The sequence below is a fragment of the Zingiber officinale genome, chromosome 8B (genome assembly GCF_018446385.1).
Source record: "Zingiber officinale cultivar Zhangliang chromosome 8B, Zo_v1.1, whole genome shotgun sequence".
Lineage (NCBI taxonomy): Eukaryota > Viridiplantae > Streptophyta > Magnoliopsida > Zingiberales > Zingiberaceae > Zingiber > Zingiber officinale.
In genome coordinates, this window is record NC_056001.1 from 101,863,125 (window position 1) to 101,877,282 (window position 14,158).

Consider the following 14,158-nt stretch of genomic DNA (forward strand, 5'->3'; position numbering starts at 1 on the left):
ATATAGAGGAAGGAAGTAGAGGGACAGATATCTTACCATTAATAACTGTCTCATTTATTAACTAATCTTAATAAACTCAAAATAAAATTATGTTAATATTTTTTATTTATTAAAAATAATTTTAAAATTTATTAGTAATTTATATAAATATATTAATTAATAATCTATAATTCGAGACTATATTATTTTAAAAAAAAATCATTAATTAATTAGTAATTAGAATTCAAGATTCAACTATGACGTATTATTAAGAAATTTTCTTATTAATCAATTAGAAATTTAAAATTCCCTTTAATTTTATATCTTAGAATTTGTGACAGAACATAGAATCTTCTATAATTACCTTGGAACGACGATGTTAGAAAAAATATTTTTCTCAAGGTTTTAGCTAAGATCAAATATAATATTAAATTATTTTTTTATAAGTGGGAGCTCGTTATAGTAACTTGCAGTTGAGATTCTTGAGCGTCATGGGTCTAGCGCATATTTACCCAATTTATGGCCAATATAGAGAATTAAATTAATTTTTTATGAGGAAAGTTCGTTACCCGCATACGTTCATGTATTATATTACACATGCAATTAGAGGTGACCACCCCACATATAGCTTTGCTGGTGTAGTTGCTGCACCTCAATTTTTTTGTAAGTACATATAGAGGTGTATAAAATTATAAAAATATTAGAGTCTTAGTTCACTAAAAAAATAAAAGTAGGGGCAATACTTAAAATTTAAAATTATTTTTTATAGGTCACTTCTTCTTCCTTTAGATCTCTCCCCGGATTACCTCACTTGGTATAAGGGGTCTATTGGTGCAACATCCCTCAGGTCAAGGTTGACCTAGTTGACCAAGCTGAGTCTTGGTTTGAGTTTAGATGTTTGACAATAAGTTGTTAATTGAAGAAGAGTCAAGTAGGTCAAGGTGAGTGAAGCCTTGACTGGGAAGTCCTAACTGGGAGTTTAGGCAGAAGGAAAATCCTGGTGAGTGAAGCCAGGTGAAAGACCTAGTGAGTGAAGCTAGGCAGATGGAAAACCCTAGTGAGTGAAGCTAGGTGAAAATCCTGGTGAGTGAAGCCAGGTGAAAGACCTAGTGAGTGAAGCTAGGCAGATGGAAAACCCTAGTGAGTGAAGCTAGGTGAAAGTCCTGGTAAGTGAAGCCAGGTGAAAGACCTAGTGAGTGAAGCTAGGCAGATGGAAAACCCTAGTGAGTGAAGCTAGGTGAAAGTCCTGGTGAGTGAAGCCAGGCAAGGGAAAATCCAGATGGATCAAGGATGATCGGACATCTGGTGTTGGGAAGTCCAAGTAGGTCAAAGGATTGACTGGATACTTGGCACGAGGAAATACAGATAGGTCAAAGGGATTGACCAGATATCTGAATAGGAAAGTCCAAGTAGGTCAAGGGAGTGACCAGATACTTGGCATGACGAGAAAAGTCCAAGTGGGTCAAAGGAATTGACCAGACACTTGGTGGGAAGTCCTGGCAGGTCAAGGGAGTGACCAGATGCTAGGCATGATGTACCAACAGGTCAAGGATGACCGGATGTTGGTTTGGGAGTCTTGGAACTTGGTTTTGGGCAAAAGCGTCGGATCGATCGATGGATCGATCCGTGCTTTTCAATGAAGAAAGCTCGGATCGATCCGTGGATCATTCAGATATCCCAATCGATCGTGGATCGATTGGGACGCGGCCGCTTCGATAAGCGCCGGATCGATCCGTGGATCGATCCGGACGTTTTCCTAGAGGAACGGCCGGATCGATCCGTGGATCGATCCAAAGCCTCCCGATCGATTGGGAACATTTGAATCGATCGGGTTTAGCGTCGATTTAAGCCGCAGCCGTTCTTCAGCAGATCTTCACCGATTCACTCCGGATCTCTCGCCAACTCCTCCACGGCGCTCAAGATCAGATCGCCAGTTCTTGAAGGATCTTGGAAGCTTTCCAAGTCAAGAGGCGGATCAAAGGCAAGAAGAGAAGCTAGGGTTAGGGTTTTCTGTACTCATTGTAAGCTTTGCGCTTGTATTTTGTTTCCCTTTCCTTTCTTCTTGTACTGAGAGTCTTGTAGGGCTTCTCCGCCCTCGATAGTTACCGAAAAGGAGTGTTTTCATAGTGGAGGGTGCGTGCGTGGTGTGGATCCTTGGACTAGTCACCTCTTGTGAGGTGGATACCAAGTAAACCAACCTTGTTAGCGTTGTGTGATTTGTTTCTTTGTATTTTCCGCTGCACATCTTAGAAGAAACAAGCAACGCCGAGCAAAGGCAACGCGACGAGCTATTCACCCCCCCTCTAGCTACTTTTGGTCCTAACAAGTGGTATCAGAGCGAGGCCGCTCTTCACCGGAATCATCGCCGGAAGGGTCAAGCATATCAAGAAAAGCTAGAGGGTGAAGAAGTTAGAGCAAATTCTTCAAGTTCAAGACTTTATCAAGCTCAACTTCAAGATGCAATTCCAAGATGGGCTTGGATTTGACACAAGGGTGGCTCCACCGTACACTTCCACGAGCTTCGATTCTTGGAAATCAAGAATCGAAAACTTTCTTATGATGGAGATAGAGCAATGGTTTGCTCTAATGGAAGGATTTGAAGCTCCAACAAACTCCAAGGGCAAGCTTCTCAAGAAAAGCAAATGGAGCTCGGAGCAAGTCCAAAGGTGCGATGCAAATGACAAAGTGACCAAGCTTTTGGTCAATTTATTGCCAAGCACCATCCTTTGCAAAATTGGAGAATTTGAAGATGCAAAGGAATTATGGAGCAAATTGGCCAAGCTTCATGAAGAGATCCCCTCCACTGTACAAGAGCAAGAAGTATCCAGAGAGGGTGACTCTTTGGAGCAAGACCAAGAGGAGGACTCCGAGGTTGAGAGATGCTCAACCTCCGAAGAAGAGGAAATCCAAGAAGCTTCATCCTCAAAGGAATGCAACGAAGGGAACAAGGAGGGAGCATACTCCTTGTTTCATATTCAAGATGATGAAGCCTCCACCTCTAGGATTGAGGGGGAGCAATCCTTGGTGACGCCGGATCAAGAAGAAGGTGAAGCTTCTACATCCGGGTCAAGAGACGAAGAGGAGGAAGAAGATTCTACCTCCACAAGTCAAGAAAAATCAAATGGAGGAGAATCAAGGTCCGATCAAGAGGAAGCTTCTACCTCCGGATCCAAAGGAAAAGATGCCACCCCTACAAGCAAAGGTATAAATATTTCAATTAATAATAAAAATCATATTATATGCTTTGAGTGTAGGGAACATGGGCACTACAAGAGCAAGTGCCCTAAATTGGCCAAGAAGAAGGGCCAAGTGGCACAAAAAGGTAAGGTGAAGCCCAAGGAGACCATCCCCGGAACAAAGAAGAGCAAGGAGCACATTGTGTGTTTCTCTTGCAATCAAAAGGGGCATTATCGGAGTCAATGCCCTAAGGGGAAGAAGATGGTCAAGGCTCAAGGAGGAAGCTCAAGTCAAGGGGGAGCCTCTAAGGTAAAAAGGAAGGTAACTTTATCGAGCCTACCCCTTTACATTATGGTAAAAAGCATGATAGTTCTAACTTATATCATTTTAATGCTATTTACCATGAAAATAGAAAGCATGATAGCGTTAAAGAAAAACATATAGCTTTTCATGCTAAAACTACTACACCTAAGGCTAGGAATGTAGGTAAAAGTCTAGGCAAGAACTCTAAGGATTGTAGCTACAAGCCTAGAAACAAAAATGCTCATGAACTTAATGGAAAACCAAAAACTAAGGACTTAGTGATGGAAAATCAAGTCTTGAGGTCAAGACTTGATAAAATGGAAAAGACCCTAAAAAGGATGGAAAATATCCTATTAGGGCAAAATGAGCATAACCTAGGTTTAGGGGTACAAAAGCCATCAAATGGCCATAGAGGTTTGGGATACAAACCAAAGGCTAAGAAGGATGTGCCCTCTTACCATAGAGTTCCATATAGTTATGGAACAAACCCTAGGTCTAGTGGTCAAGTCAAAAATACTAGGGAAGTCATCCCTAAGAGTATTTTTGCAATAAATGTGACTAAGGCTTCTAAGAAGTCTAAGAAAGTCACAAACAAGGTCACAAGGGAGGCTATCCCTAGAGTTGACCTAGAAAGTGTGACCAAGGCCTCCAAGAAGCCAAACAAGGTCACTAGGAAGGTATCTAGGGAAGTTATCCCTAGTGAATACCTAGAGCATCCAAGGAGCACCAATAGGTGTTGGGTTCCTAGGAGCATCTTCTCTACCCCATAGATGGGTTAGAGAGTGTCAACTCCGATTAGAATGGTAGTTAACCCAACTTTGAGGAAATTGACACTCAAGGAGCATTTTCAAGGTTTTTGTTAACCTTTGAAAATGAAATGGAATCATTATTTACTCCTTGAAAGAGTAAAATGTGCCTAATGGTGGAAAATTGATTTTATCTTAAAAAGGCATAAATTGGGAAAACCTAGAGAAATACCAAGTTGGGATTTTGGTATGTTCTTAGGAAATTTAAGGCAATCCGGGCCTTAATTTAAAAGTGCTACTCTTGTGGAAAAATGAAATATGCCAACATTTGAGGATATGCTTACTTTCAATTGGCATACATTAATCAAGGGAATTAGAAATGTCAATTTAGGCTTTGACATTTTCTTTAAGCACTTTAGGGCAATCTAGGTTTAAGTTTTAGGATTAGCTAAGATTAACGATACTTAGATAGGTAATCTAGGTATATCTTATTTATGCTAAACCTTGCCATGATTGTTTGCTCATAATATGCCATGACATCATATTTTATCTTATGTGTATTTTGCATTCATGACTTATCATGAAAAATACAAAAATACCATGTCATGTCATACATACATCATGTAGTTATAGGAATCTTTCTTTTGAAAGCTATTTTATTTTGATGTATGCCATAACATTATCATGCATTATGTTTATTTCCTTAAAAATTAAGGACATATGGCATTAGTTAAACAAGTGGCATTTGTTTACAACAAGTGGAATAAACAAGTGACATTTGTTTAACAAGTAAATCAACAAGTAACATCCTTTGTGGATGTCTACCTCTCAAAATGCCTAGATAGATATGCATGATCCCTAGAATAGGGCAAAACCAAAATCTTACATCTCACAAAGACCTATAAGATGACTTGTATGTGTTTCAGTGCACATTAGATACAAGTGAGATGTTAGGATGATGAACAAAACTCAAGATGTTGATTTAGTGCATTCTTTTGAGTTTTAGGTTCATCAAAACACATAGTTATGTGTTTTCCCATCATTGGGAAAGCTAATGTACAAGTCATGTGCATTATGCCCAAGGAACATGATGGGATATTGGTTTTGAAAATATTTTTGGAAAACCTTGGTGAAGGCTATTTTTTTTTATAGTAATCACCATTGAATAGTTAGACACAAACTTGAAGAAAACACTAAAGTTTTTGCAAGTTTTCAAGTTTGTGTCAATCTTTGAAAATATGATGTATTTTCATAGAAAACTATTTTTCCATGATTAAGTATGCCCTAAATAATGTCTACACGAAATTTCATGATTTTTGGATTTTTGTAGAATTCTCTAGGGGTTTCTGAAGTTGACTGAAATGGAATTTCAGCAACTATCAGAGCTCCGATCGATCCATGGATCGATTGGAGTGCCTGAATCGATCCGTGGATCGATTCAGAAGGCAACTCTTGCGAACAGAAGCTCGCTGGATCGATCAGCCGATCGATCCACACATCCTGAATCGATCAGTGGATCGATTAAAATAGGTTGAATCGATTGGAACCCAACTCCAATCGATCCAGGATGCTGATTTTGGCTGGGAAGGTCTGATTTCAGCACTCTAAACCTAATTGAGTCTAGGTAACCATTCCAAACCCCTAAAAATACATTTGTATACATAAAACGGGTGTTTTCGTGTGAAAAACAAGGATGGATTGGTTGAGGAAGGCTAAGTTGAAGTTTAGGTTGAGGTTTGTTTCAAATTTTGAATATTTGAACCTCAAAACTTCTAAATTTGGGTTTCCTAAAGGTTTAGGGATTCCAAGTCATTGTTGGTGCAATGACAGAAGTTACCACCATGTCTTTAGGGGGAGGGACTCTTTAAAGACATAAAAAATTATTTTTCATGAACCTTGGAAGGTGGTTAACCTTCTTTAAAGAAAATGCTCTTGTATGAGTTTTTGAACTTGAAATGGGGAGTGGATATCCTCATTATTTCAAGTAGGAACTCACGTGGTTAGAAAATGCTCAAGGTTGAGTATTTGTCTACAATGAGGGAGAAGTTAAGGATAAATGAAGGGTATGGGACCTTCTTTATCGTGTTGATCACAACGAGTGATGTTGTGAACAACGATGAGCAACTCTTCAGGGGGAGAGTCTTTCAATAATGGATTTGTTGAAGTATACCCGAAATTGAGGCATGGGTTGATGTGTGCTCAAGGCTGGGTTGATGTGTGCCAATAGGGGGAGAATGAAAAGACTAGTGAAAGGGGTCAGTTAGGCTTTCATTATCTAAGAGGGAGTTTGCCCTCTTAGGGGGAGAATGAAGAGCTTAACTTATGCTTTCATTACCTAGTGGCATGAAGAATGAGGCTATGGGATTAGCCTAACTTACATGTGGTATTGTAAGTGTTATTGTGGTATTGTCAAACATCAAAAAGGGGGAGATTGTTGGTGCAACATCCCTCAGGTCAAGGTTGACCTGGTTGACCAAGCTGAGTCTTGGTTTGAGTTTAGATGTTTGACAATAAGATGTTAATTGAAGAAAAGTCAAGTAGGTCAAGGTGAGTGAAGCCTTGACTGGGAAGTCCTAACTGGGAGTTTAGGCAGAAGGAAAATCCTGGTGAGTGAAGCCAGGTGAAAGACCTAGTGAGTGAAGCTAGGCAGATGGAAAACCCTAGTGAGTGAAGCTAGGTGAAAATCTTGGTGAGTGAAGCCAGGTGAAAGACCTAGTGAGTGAAGCTAGGCAGATGGAAAACCCTAGTGAGTGAAGCTAGGTGAAAGTCCTGGTAAGTGAAGCCAGGTGAAAGACCTAGTGAGTGAAGCTAGGCAGATGGAAAACCCTAGTGAGTGAAGCTAGGTGAAAGTCCTGGTGAGTGAAGCCAGGCAAGGGAAAATCCAGATGGATCAAGGATGATCGGACATCTGGTGTTGGGAAGTCCAAGTAGGTCAAAGGATTGACTGGATACTTGGCACGAGGAAATACAGATAGGTCAAAGGGATTGACCAGACATCTGAATAGGAAAGTCCAAGTAGGTCAAGGGAGTGACCAGATACTTGGCATAACGAGAAAAGTCCAAGTGGGTCAAAGGAATTGATCGGACACTTGGTGGGAAGTCCTGGCAGGTCAAGGGAGTGACCAGATGCTAGACATGATGTACCAACAGGTCAAGGATGACCGGATGTTGGTTTGGGAGTCTTGGAACTTGGTTTTGGGCAAAAACCAAGTGCTGGATCGATCAGTGGATCGATCCAGGCTTTTCCCAGCGAACAGAAAGCCTCTGGATCGATCCGTGGATCGATCCAGATATCCCAATCGATCAGTGGATCGATTGGGACGCGGCTGCTTCGCGCGATAAGCGCTGGATCGATCCGTGGATCGATCCAGACGTTTTTCCTAGAGCACAGAGGCGCTCTGGATCGATCCGTGGATTGATCCAAAGCCTCCCCGATCGATTGGGAACATTTGAATCGATCGGGTTCCGACCGTTGGCGTCGATTTAAGCTGCAGGCGTGCGATGGCTGCGGCATATCTTCTCCGATTCACTCCAGATCTTTCGCCAACTTCTCCACAGCGCTCTCAAAGATCAGATCGCCAGTTCTTGAAGGATCTTGGAAGCTTTCCAAGTCAAGAGGCGGATCAAAGGCAAGAAGAGAAGCTAGGGTTAGGGTTTTCTGTACTCATTGTAAGCTTTGCGCTTGTATTTTGTTTCCCTTTCCTTTCTTCTTGTACTGAGAGTCTTGTAGGGCTTCTCCACCCTCGGTAGTTACCGAAAAGGAGTGTTTTCATAGTGGAGGGTGCGTGCGTGGTGTGGATCCTTGGACTAGTCACCTCTTGTGAGGTGGATACCAAGTAAACCAACCTTGTTAGCGTTGTGTGATTTGTTTCTTTGTATTTTCCGCTGCACATCTTAGAAGAAACAAGCAACGCCGAGCAAAGGCAACGCGACGAGCTATTCACCCCCCCCCCCTCTAGCTACTTTTGGTCCTAACAGGGTCTAGTTTGTAAGTACCCCAAGATAGTTTTGATATGATTAACTAAGTTAAGTTAGGTTCTGTTGGTATTTAACTCCTATGCCTAAGTGTACAAGAACATAGGAGCACAGGAAATCAAGCGAAAGACGCAACTAGCAAGAAGGACGACACAGAAGAGAGAGAGAGTCGACGAGCTCGGTGCATCCGAGGGACGAGGTGGACGAGAAGGAGGCGCGCGATGTTTCCGAGGGATGAGAAGTCGGAGCGCAAGATTATTCGAAGGTCGGAAGTTGGGTTCGGGTGAGCCCTATTCCAGATGGTCGAGATCACCCAAGCGAGCGGAACCAGAGCGGAAGACTCAGACCAATGCGAGCGGAAACGGAGCTGAAGACCGGGACCGAAAATCAACAAAAAGTTGATTTTTCGGTCCGGGGCGCCTGGACCTGTTCGGGGTGCTCGGACTTGATCCAAGCGCTCAGACTCGGGCGCCTAGACCGAAAAATTTAGCCAAATGTGACGTGACTCGTTGCGTTGCGACGGGGATAAAATTAATCCCCCTAGAGGCGCCTGAAATCCTTCTAGACGCCTTGACCAGGATTATAAATACAGTCTTGGTCCCAGAAGGTCAGAACAACATTTGTAATTCATTTCTTTTCAATATTGTTTTGTAACTGAGTGCTTCAACTGCTGTAAGAAGTTTCTCCGTCTGAAGGAGATATTAGTGCGCTTTTAATTTCATTGGATTAACAACTTTCCCAATTATAACCAAGTAAATTCTTTCGTGTCACTTTCTTCTTTATTTACTCTCTTATTTATCTTATACAAGTATTAATTATTATAAACCTATAAAATTTGAGAAAAAATCATTTTTTTATAAGATTATTCATCCTCTCCTAACTGACCGTCAAAAGTCCTACATAACTCAGTAGTTAATAAAATGAGATGAACATAGCGCTGAGAATAATGGAATATATTTAATGAATAAATCAAAAAAATTTAAACTAAATTTATAAAAAATGTAAAAATCAAATCGGTACAGGTATTTTTTTTTTTTACTAATTTACATAAATTTTTTATTCAAATGAAGGCGTAGAGGCAAAGAAGGCAGTGTGGGCGCAGCCGTGGCTGAGGCTGCGTTTTCTCTCATCTCGTCTAGTCTAATTAGTCTAAATAGAGATGTTAAGAGGACGGGTTGTCGAGTTTGATTAATCTTAAAATTTATTCTGTCAGAAAAGATTAGATTTAAATCTGGACTCGTTCCATCTAATTTTTCAACCCGTCTTTTCTCGATCCTGCTCAAAACCCGACGGAGCCCCGCTAAGCTCAGGATAGGTTCATTAAAATTCATAATCCGTCCCAAACTCATTTTTAAACCCAGTCAATAAATTTAGATCTGCTCCATAACGTATTTAATCGGATTTAAATGCACTCTAAATGAGAGTGATTTAATATAGGGCCGAGTTTAAATCCGATTCATCGTCATCCAAGTGTACTTTCAAATGCTATTTTAGTAGTGGTATCGGAGACATAATAATAAGCATCATATAAGACAAGACCAAAATAGCAGGTTTTGTCTGAGGCTCGCTTCAATAATGCACTGTTTACTTGGATGGACGAAAGAAGATTGATAGGATAATAATAATGAAAAAAAAATTATAGATCTGAATAAAGTTGAAAGTGAATTAAGTCGAGTTAAATTTTGTAATGTTTAAACTTATTTAATAATATAATCAGACCAACCAAAGTTAAAAATGTATCAAGTCATTAAGATTCTTATTCCAGTTTGATTTGAATTTTTTTTGCAAGAGTTTCATTCAATCTTTTATAAAAGATGATTATATTGCTCCCAAACATTTCTCACAACCTTTCCCAAGTTATACCAAGAAAAAAAATCATGGGAATAACTAGTTTTATTCAATCTTGACTTCAATTTAGTTCATATCTAAGCAGGGTGTATTTAATCTTAAACTACTAATTGCTTTCAATAATTTCTATGGATTTTAAAAGTTTAGATATATTTAATTTAAACTTTTATAAACTCCATAAAAAATTAGTGGTATCCAAATTAAATTTTTATAGAGTTTTAAAAAGTAATGTGATACTCAAAATTGATTTTTTAAAATTCTATGAAAATCTTTTGATATCCAAACTTTCAATATATTTTCATGTATTCTTTTATAATTTCCTGGGTACAAACTTTATAACACTTAGTATAACTTAATCGTCATATGGTTGAGTTAGGATCCTCTGTTCCCAAATTTTTCTGTCCTCGTGTCCCCTTGCTGATCCGACAAACCAGATTATATCTCAAGGATGTCTTGCACATCACGAGGATACTGCACACATCTTAAGGATGTCATGATGCCTTGAGATGTAATCTGGTCCGTCCGATCAGCAGGGGACACAGGAACAGAGAAATTTGGGGACAGAGGATCCGAACTGCATATGGTTAGCAAACAAATAAATCATCTACTCACCCTTGAGATTTCTATATACTTTTAATCATACACGTCTCTCTCTTGTTTTTGTTGGGTTCGGAGCGCAACGGAAGACATGTATTGAATCATGGATCTTTTGTGGTACATATAGTTTTGCACAAAATTATATAAAAACATACCTCGAGTCCTCGATAGGTGTGAATGATATCACAGACAGATAAATAGATAAGAGCCCCACGTGTGACTCCTCTAGCGGTATCCACGCGCACTAGATCACGAACTTGATACGATCCGTTAGGTGCTAGCCACTTGGATCGACAAAGTCTTGGAAGCACTACCGATCTCTTTCGGTGGAAGACGAAGTTGACGAAGGAGAAATGGAGAGAATGAAAATCCTTACCTTGATTCTTTCCGAGGATGGCTATTTATAGCTTCCAAGGAATACGAAGAGTTAAGCTTTCAATTAATTCATCATTTATGATCTTCATTAATAAGGAAGATGAAGAGTTATAGGCTCCATAAATTCTTCATTTATAACCTTCATTATGATAACTTTTCAAATTCTTCATTAATTATTATTATGATGACTTTTCGAATTCTCCATTAATCATCATGATTATGGCTATTCGAATTCTCTCTTCTTTGTATCAAATAAATCCATATTTGATCTTGATCTCGACTCGCTTCCGATACTCTTGTTCATGTCTACGTGCTATGCGTGCGACCCTCTAGGTTTTATACACGAAGGCAGTGTAAATCCATACACAGACTAAGGTAACCGTCTAGCAACAGTTTTTAGCCACCCAACGTGATAAAATTAATATCAGTCATAAACTGTAAACCACTATGAACCGATTACTGTGTAATTCAATCTCTTCATCTAAATCCTACATCCCAATTAATTCGATACATTATGCATCATTATCAAATTAATTGTTTTACTTGATTTCCAAGATATAATAGACTTCTCTTGAATGATAAATCATTCCTCCCATGGCCATGGATTTAGAGTCACTAATATCTCTATCAAGCGGCCAGGTTGTTAACTCCTAATCCAAGAGAGCGATGAATTCTCTATTGACTCAACACTATTCTCTCTACGCTTTGTCATACACCCAACTACCGTATTAATCACAATCCGATTAAAGACTGCTTTTAACGGCGTCAAAGCACATAACTCCACGCATAGAATAAATGAAGGTCTCAAGTCAAAAGATCAGTTACACTCGTTCATAAGAGGAATAACCAATGATACTTAATATGTGGTCTCCTCTTGAGCGGATCGTGTCCAGTGTACCTCTAAACTCAAGGCACCCCCAAGTACAACTTGGATATCCATCCCTCCGGTCTATCTCGACCTAGTCATACTCAGCGTTGATCTAGATATCCATGTCCCCTCTAGATATCTATCCGATCAAAGACTGCTTTCAGATTAATATACCCATTAATCTGCGGGACTTTATCATTAATCATATACGTACAGAAAAGTAAATAATTAATGATAAATTCTTGCCTTTATTAAATAATTATTATTTATCCACAAAATACATAAGTAGTGTCTTGGCACATAAGTGCATACACTAACAGTTTTCTTTACTCACCTCTTTGACGTTCTAACCCTCTCACATGCACACCCGCATCAAGACACTACCACCGCCCCTTCCTTGTAGCCGTCGTCGGTGAAGGCCGACGACGCCCTGCCATATCCTACCGGTTTCACTCTCTCTTTTCATCTTCCTCTCTTGATTCCCTTGGCATTCTCTCCATCTCTTGGTATTTTCCTCTCTTTCTCATCCTCTCGTGTCGTCGTTGCTCATCACGGCTGCCAATTTTCTTCCTCTCTTTCTTCTCCCACAAGACAAGATGTTCCTTTCTCTCCATAAAATTACACAATCGAGGGTTCTCACCGTCAACTTTTAGGTATGTTTTTTATGAAAAATTTGAAATCATTATGATAAAATAATCAAAGGATATGTGTGTCATATTTTTTTTTCTCTATGAGATGATGAAGAAATCATGTGGATAACAAGTGAAAAAATAATTAATGGATACAAGATCTTGAATGTTGACAGAAAATGTTTGATTAGAATGAGAAAAACTAACATCTTCATGTTTTATCATGCATAAAATATATAACAAAATATGTGTAATGATATGTGATTTTGAATGATACATGATTATAGGTTTGTTGCCTATTTTTCCAGATTCTCATGCTTATGTATTTATTTTCTATCTTACTTATATTTAAGTGATATTACCAATGAAAGATTAGCAAGTTAAATATAATGTATAGACAACTAGGAGATTTAACAAGCTAAATATAATGTATGGGCAATTGAAGAGAGCAATAAACTATTAAAACTTATTGATGCGGCGATATAAGGAGGTCCACTTGGCACGAGGTCAATTGTCAAGGTGGAGATTAAAGTCAAGGTGGTCAACGCCAGAGTGTCAAAGAGTCGAACGGAAGATAATTGTAACAGCCGGTGGGGGCAGTCAATACCCGACTAACAGGACACATGTCCGAGTGGACTACTTATCCAACTTGAGATAATATGGTAAGATAGCAGACACTCAGTATAGAGCAGCAGGATGCTAAAGGAGACGGAAGAGTTTGTCTGATCGGAAGGGATAAGCCACTACAACCAGCCACTGCAAGGAAGAGTGGCTGATGTCGACAAAGCGGAGAGGTCTCAGCCGAGTGGCTACTCCGCTCGGCCAAGCAACGGGACTAGTGTTGTATCTCTCAATATCCTTTTAGGAGTTAGTGCCGTTGACACGAGGCATGGTCAACAGGCGGATCGTACGACGAAAGCTTCTACTTTATTGTCAGGGATATGCATGCCCTACTAAGGTATGGTATCAGAGATACTTTCCTGATAAATCCCTTCATAGGATATATTGGAGAACGTGTCCATGCCTAGAGGAATATGCACGTCACCCACTAAGGCTTTATATAAAGGGAGGTCTATCACCGGCGGAGGTATGTGTGATTCATTGTTTGCGCTAGGATTACTATTGCTCTACTTTCTTCCACTATTCTGGTGACTAACTTGAGTGTCGGAGGGTCAATGCCGAGGACCCCTTTCTTAACTCGACACTGATGCTACTTATTTTGTAGAGCAGAGAGTTCAGCGAAACCACCATATCTCCAGCTTTCCACCTTCTCGCTTTCGGACAGGATCACTTGGTTGAGGCTGCCACTCAAGGATAACGTGATAGAAGTGAAATCTTTAACAAAAAAAAATTGTATAAACAAAAATACTGGCACCTCTAAATAAAAAACATGCAATCAAAAAATTTTCACACAATTTCAAAGTCGTTTAAAGTGGTTCAAACTGAGGTACATTAACTATTATAAGCATATACGTCATAACTCTGGTTTTAGATGAGATCCTGAGACGAAGAAATTCTTGGCTCTTGAAGAAATATGGAAGGATTATTTTAAGGTTAGTATTTCTATTTGAAATAATAAAATTTACATTTATGATTAGAATTATAGCTAGTTTTAATACTTGATATTTTTAATTCTTTGTAGTCTCACCCAAAATATGATC